Here is a 7,321-nt window from a genome sequence, read left to right on the forward strand (position 1 = left end):
CCCGTTCCGGGGGGCGGGGCCAGCGTGCCGGGCTGCTGGCAGGCTCCGGCCACTCACTGCCCCAGGGACACGGGCTGGGGGCTGCTCACAGACGGGCTTTCTGAGGCAGGGTTGGCTCCTGGCGCCCACTTGCCAAAATCAGGCACAAAAGCACTGCTGTGTCTGTGTCTCTGTCTGTCAAGGCAGCTGATTCCCCATGCCCAGGTGCTAGCGGTGCACAGGAGACCCTGTGAGTGCCTGAGTTTTTGGGTGCCCCCTTCTGCCCCCCTCAGAGGCAGAGCTGTGCTGGCAGCACGAGCTCCCTCTCCTCCTTCCATCGTCAGCACACATCTGACAGTCACACGTCCCCATCACTGCACCCATTACCGCGAGTCTCCATAAGGCTCTCGCCATCACTTTTCTAGTTGCAGGAAAATGTATATTGAGCTGTGATGAAAGGCCAGCATAATGTCAAGAGAATTAAAAGGACTCCAGAGACTGATTAAAGTCAAAAAGGAAAGGATTTATGATGGTTAATAAAGTTAAACCTGCCAGAGTTCTGCTTATTCTTTCCAACTGCAGGTAATCAGATCTTAAAGGAAAAATTATTAAGGTGTAAAATTATTAAGGGTATTACCATCCTCTCTGAAAGAAAACCTATGTGTTGCTGTGAAGCACCTGGCCAGGAGAGAGTCAGGCTCACTGTGGCACCTACACTGACCCCAAGGAAGAGAGGAAAATGAGATACATCACCTGCCCTGTGCCTTGGGTTAGCAGCAAGGACCTCAGTACACATCATGAGTGTCACCTGAACAGCCCCAGTGGCACCTGCCACTCCACAGGTAGTAGCTGGGACAGAGCTAGGACTTCCACAGACCATGGAGCACCATGCCACACCTCAGCAACAAGCATGGGCAGACGGGAAAGAAAAGCTTCCTCCTCTGTTGACACTTCACATCCACAAGGGAAAAGGACAAAGCAAAGAAGGAAGTTCTTGCCTCTCCCAGTCTGGTGTCACATATGCACATTCTGCTGAAGAATGCAATCTACCTGGATGCCATAGGACTGCTCTGAAACTTGATTTATATGTTTTATAATCTAATGTGCCTAAAAGTTAACATAATTTTACAAGACACTGGAGCTAGTTGCCCAAAGCAGCTGTGGGTGTCCCAACCCTGGAAGTGTTCCAGGCCAGGCTGGATGGTGCTCTGAGCAACCTGGTCTAGTGGAAAGTGTCCCTGCCCATGGCAGGGGTGCTGGAACTAGATGGTCTTTAAAAGTCCTTTCCAACTGAAGTTATTCTATGATTCTAAGAAGTTAATGATTTTCCACATTGAAATAACAAAGCCAAGAGAAGGCAAATCAAAGTGGAGGGCCAAAGTTTAAAAAAACTATTGGGAATTTTCTATCCATATCTAAATTACATGCACTTTATTGGATCTCAAGTTTTCATTTTTATACTGCTTAATAATCACAAATATGTTATATATACCCTTTCCATTTTGTCATTCTTTCACTATATTACATCAAATTTAATTTCCTGTGGAAGTGTGTAATCTTTTCAGCTGTCACTGTCTCAGAAGCTTTTCTGTAATAAGCAGAGCTTCGTCCTCTGGCAGGTCAATCTTTTATGAGCTGTGCTCCTGCAGATTAGCTTCCTGAAATGTTTGCAATGCTATATGAGAACCAGCAAAAGAGGAGAACCAAAATAACAGCCAAAAGGAAAAATAAACATGAAAACCTTCACTTCCTTCTGACTCCTGTGTTCACCAGTCAAAGGAAATTTCATTTTGATGTGTGTAGATGACAAATCCGTGAAGGTTATTGCCGTGTACCAGAAGCTTCACAAGGTGCGAGACACAGTCTCCCTTGCCCTACAGCTCATTAAAAGTACAGCTGTGAGATGGCTGCTCGCCCTTTGTGCTGGGGAACACAGAGATCTGCAAGCAGTCACCACTCCAACAGCTGCCTCTCCCCACTGCCTGCCCTTGGCATCCCGAGAGGGCCCCAAAAAGCCACATTCCACCAGAAAAGTGAAAACATCAACCAAGACACATTCATGCTTTTCATGATGAGATACCTGTGATGGCAGGAAAGCAGACCAGCTGGTCTGCTGGGTCCTTTCCAGACCTCTGCCCCTGTAGGACATATGAAACTCATTTTTGTCAAACCGACTTTCCATTACTAATTCTTACACATACACCAAAACAACTTATTTACAAAAACACATACCAGCAAATTCTTCTGAATGTTTGAAAATGAATCAACTCACAAGAAACATAAGCAATAGAAATTCTCATTCCTGTATCCCTTCTGAAAAGGTGCTTAGGTATGGACAAGAGAAGAGACATCTGAACAAATACAGTGTCTGAAAAGGGTCATGTTAATGGTGTTTGGCCAGCAGAGACTACTGAGCATGGCTAAAGAGGCATGCTAGAAGCCCTGCCAGCAGAAGAGGTGCAATGCTCTCCCACTTCAGTGGTAGATGTCACCTCTGAGAGCTTCTCTTTGAACTGTCCAGCCAGATGTGGAAACCTTCAACTACCAACACACAGCTTGCCAAAGGTGTGAAGTGCTTTCCCATAACACACTGCATTGATCAATGAAGAATGATCTTTCTCTTCCTGCTCCTCATAAGACTTCTGTCTTGCTTTCCCTCTCTCACATCACTGCTGTAGCAGTGGATCATCCATATTTCTGACAGTGTCTTCAAAATTGCACATAAAAATACAGTGCATTAAACCCAGATATATACTTTTAGAGCAAACAGTCATCTCTCCTTATCACATGTAATAAGCATTTTGCTAATTGAGTCCTCATTATTTTGTCTATCCATTTCCTTGTAATTCTGCTTTACATTTGTATCTTTAATACTTAATCTCTAAGAAGTGGCTAAGAAGTAAAAAAAAAATCCAAGCAGGGAATATTACTTTAACAGAAGGTGTTAAATGCAGTGCTATTCCACTCCCATCAGCATGAAGAAATTTTTTCATCCAGCTTTGGTGGAAGTTGCATTGGGGCCGTAAGTCAGATGAAGATGCTCCAGGCTAACAGCTATGTGGTGTGCTCTGAACTGCTTTAGAACCTAAAACAACAATGTAATCACTCTCATAAAACCATTTTACCATAGTCTTACAGGACCTGAGTGTATGTTAAAAATATCAAGAATATCAGAAGAGAAAAACACGCTAGCTATCAGTGACCTTAGAATTTTGCCTTGTAGGCCATAAATTGAATAGCCTCCCTTCACCAGATGTGGATCTCAGTCTCCATTTCCTTATACAGGCTGAGCAAAACAGGCTCAAATATGAATTTACTTCCTATTGAAATCTTGGTCAAAGATGGTGGGTGATGTAAAGACAAACATCAAGGGAATAACTGCCATCATCTGGTTGAGTTTGGTAAAAAGGAGTTAATTTACACTTCTTTAGGGACTCAGTGGTGTGTGAAATTAATTTAATTTAGACTGACCAGAAATTGAAAGTGGAATGAAGAAAGAAAGCAATTAAGGACCTTTCCTAAATGCAAAAAAAAGTACTGCTCTAAGTGCAGCAATACAGTTAAAGTACAGAACAATACAGTTAAAGTACAGAACCCTTCACACTACTGCTACCACTGCCTCCTTCTTGAGAGAGAGAATAATCATCTGTATATCTACATATCGTCACTGCACCAGTATAATCTCATCCAAAGGAAACATTGGTAGAATGCTTCTACCAATATCTGTGAATAAATACATGTTCAAGTTGAAACTGTTCATTATTCTGCATACAGGCCAGGCCTAGCAGATAAACATCTTCTGGAACAGCTCCGTGTAACTGGTTGTACATGTGGCTTAACATTCACTTCAGTGACTTTTAGCACCTTCTTGTTATTGTTTCTGTGCTGCTCCAACAAGCAATGGTTAATGCAAGATGCAGACGTTCACATACCGTGTACTTGTGAATAACTGGTTCCCAGAGATGTGGCAGTGATAACATTGTCATCGTAGGAGTCAAAGTAGCTCAGGGTAGATCACATGTCAGAAGAGGGTCCCACCTGAAAGTATAACAAATCCAGATACTAAGTTCATCATACTCACGGGTTTACAGCAAGCTCTGCCAATGCATTTGTGCATTTCACACATTCATCCTGTGCATTAACAGGGTCTCTGCTTTTTCCAGGCTCACAGAAAACATTTTGCCATTCACAGTGGCAAGCAAAAGTGCCCTGCTGTAGCCAAACTGTTTTGGCCCACTGCTCCGGACCATATTTTAGGCATACTATCAAAGCATTGAAAACTAGTTTGCAACATTAAAGCAGAAGCTGTTACTGTCTGGTGGACAGATACAGAACTTCAGATTTCCCATTTATCAGGTCCTTGAAAAGCATGTAATTCCTTTCACCAGTAAACCGGTGCATTGCCAGTTTGGCTTTATCTTCCCTTTTTTTTTCCCTAACATTGTAAACTGATGGTTTGGAAGTAGACACAACCCTGGAGCTCTCTTGTAACCTGTTTTCTTGAGATCAAGGGATCTTAAGAAAGCATTTACTTTCCACTGGTCACTACAATCACTTTATTTATAATCATTTGATAATTTAAAACCATCCAGTGGGTGAGTCTGTTTTTAAATATTTTGGTAGGTAACCAATGCAGAGATGGAAAATGAGCTTGCATTAGCAATGCTATGTGCAATGACAAGACACACTGAAACAAACAAACAAACTACCCCATTTCTTAATCAAGTCTCCCCAAACAGAAGGTGATCTTTCTCCTACTCTACAAGCTGCATCTCATCCTAGAGTAAGTGGTTTTCAAGAAGAAAGCCTGGTAAATAACAAAGAATTTTCAAGAATTTAGATTTTAGGCATAGTTTATATTTTATAAATTACTCTAATGCTTCTTTGAGTCTCCATGCCCCCGAAGTGGCTTGGCTCTTGCCTTTATTACACTTCAGTGAGCAGCCTCAACACCTCACAGTTCACTAGAATCATGCACACGTTCATTTGCTTCCACTTAAATAAGTCAGTGTCTCCTATATTCTGCATTTGGTTTTCAATAACAAGAGTAAAACCATGTAAAGACTAAGTTGCAAAGAACATAATCCATGGGTCCAAAACAACAAAAAATTATAGGTGAAGGGCGGTATACTGCCCATGGGTATGATGCTACAATGTAATATTTAAAGTTTGCCTGCTCTCAAACAGTATTAACAAAAACAGAATCGTGCACCTATTTGCGGGCACAGGCACACTTAAATGCCGGACACTGAGGTGAGCTGCTGAGCCACAGCATGGACCCAGCAGCAGTGAGGAAAACGGGGCAGCAGTGACTGCCCTGAGGCAGCGCTGGCTGGCAGATGGCGCAGAGATCCATCTGAGTCTCAGATAGATCTGTTCTATGGAACTGCTGAAATTTTCTTTCCCAATAACTCTCCTTCACCTACAAAAGCAAAATTTCTCAACCTGTTGAAGCCTTAAAAACAATCTTTCTTCCAAGAGAAATCATTCGTGGCATACCCCCCACAGAAGGATAAACACAGCCAACTGCCTTCAACAGAAAAACACAGTAAGACATGCAACACATTCTTCTTCTGCTTGCAGATTTATTTGGAGTCATTTAATAATCTCTCCATAATGACTGCACGTAATAATTTACCTTGCAAACTACCAGGACTTTTCAGGTGAATAATTTAAACATTTTTCTTTCTTTTTCTTTATGCCTATTAACAGTAGTGTTAGAAAATGAAAACTCTCACCAATACTTTAATTTTAAAGTTCTAAATCACCACATGAATTGAAAAGAATGATCACCAGATAGCTACATCATGAACAGAAATATACAGCACACATGGAACCAAGTGAAACACAGTCTATCATCTCTAGTGAATCAGTTCAAACCTAACTCAAGTTGGTAGCTGTCACCAGCTACCTTTGGCTTTCTGCTCTCCAGTGTCCTGTGGGAAATCAGTTTGTAATTCTCCATTTGATTCCCTTTTGCTCAGATTTTTTCACTGAGCCTTTATCCTGTTCCTTGGCCAGGTCCAGATTTTCAAGGCCACCAGTTATGCCTCATTTCAGAGCCTCTGTCTCTCTGCTCATAGTTGAGATGGGAGGGATCACAGAGACCGTGTAGAAGAAAGCAAAGACTGCTCAAAACAAACCACTTCTAGTGGAGCCAGAGGCATCGATGAGCAACAGCTAAGAACTGATGTAATTACTCATGATCCTGACAACTTTCAAGATCTTTTACAAAGAGGCCTCCAAATTCCTTACCTGCGGTGAGAAACAAACACCAAAGTCCCAAAAATTCACCTAAAAATTTCAAGCCCTAGAAGAGCTTCTTTGAGGCAAAAGCAAAGTCTTTCTAGATGAAGCAGAAGCATGGAAGCCATTGTGAAATGAGAAAAAAATTATATGGGTGGTATTTAAGTACGTGGTTCTAGCAATTATGGAAATAGTGTTGACAGACATCCATTGGGGACCCAGTGCTTAAAATCTCAGTGGGAGAAAGACTGGGAACTAAATATACAAATCAATATAGTCTCTAAAGAAAGAGAAACTGAATACCGAGAAAATTAATACAGTTCTTGTCCAAACTGTTTATTTTCTATATCTAGACAGTGATAATCTCTAGTGCTATCAATTAAAATCTTCATTTTCAAGAGCAATGTTTTAAGGAAATGCAATATTAGGTACAGTTAGAAAAATTAATGGAAGCTGAAATTAAATTTTTGCTTCCAACTTAATTCCAGACACGTGCCATCACTTCTTAAAACCAAGTCTACATGTCTTAGGACTATCCTAAAACTGCATTTATACATACTAAACTACAGATAAGTTACTCCATTACCCCAAAGTTACTCCTTTCTTACAACGAAGTACAGCACTGAAGAAGCAAATATGCAATCTTTTGTATTATAAATATTCATATCAATGCACACAGCAAAGCCACACCAACAGAGCTACAGAGGCCTAAAAACCACAAGTATTTAGAAAGTCCCTATAAACATATTGTTGTGCTCTAGGACTTACCAGGTTTTTAGCAATTCTTTCTCCCCATGCTAAATTGAAGAATGAATGAGGACTTAAGAAATAGACAAAGCAGCTAAACCAAATGCTTAGATTGATTATATACAAGCATCAAACTCTTTACTAAACCCAGGTCAGGAGGTATTAAGCCTCAAAAACTTTCCAGATATATATAATAGAATATATTTTATTATTAATTTCATTAAAAACTAAAGCTTCCAATTTCAAAAAAATATACATCTTAATAACCTTTCAGAAAAATAGAGTTTAAAGTTAAATAAAAATATGCAATTAATGATCTGAAAAAAAAATCTGTCCTTTCCTCTCAATA

General features: G+C 40.7%; 1 protein-coding gene across 1 annotated transcript in view; it reads right to left on the reverse strand.

Annotated features, from left to right (window-relative positions):
* HIVEP2 (HIVEP zinc finger 2) overlaps positions 1–3,936 on the reverse strand; it is a 103,989-nt gene extending 100,053 nt beyond the window's left edge. The window contains exon 1 of the mRNA XM_031056255.1: positions 3,912–3,936. The gene's annotated coding sequence lies outside the window, so the exon portion shown is untranslated. The remainder of the gene's footprint in view (positions 1–3,911) is intronic.
* Positions 3,937–7,321: the final 3,385 nt, after the last annotated feature.

This window comes from Geospiza fortis, unplaced genomic scaffold (genome assembly GCF_000277835.1).
Source record: "Geospiza fortis unplaced genomic scaffold, GeoFor_1.0 scaffold162, whole genome shotgun sequence".
Taxonomy (NCBI): Eukaryota; Metazoa; Chordata; class Aves; order Passeriformes; family Thraupidae; genus Geospiza; species Geospiza fortis.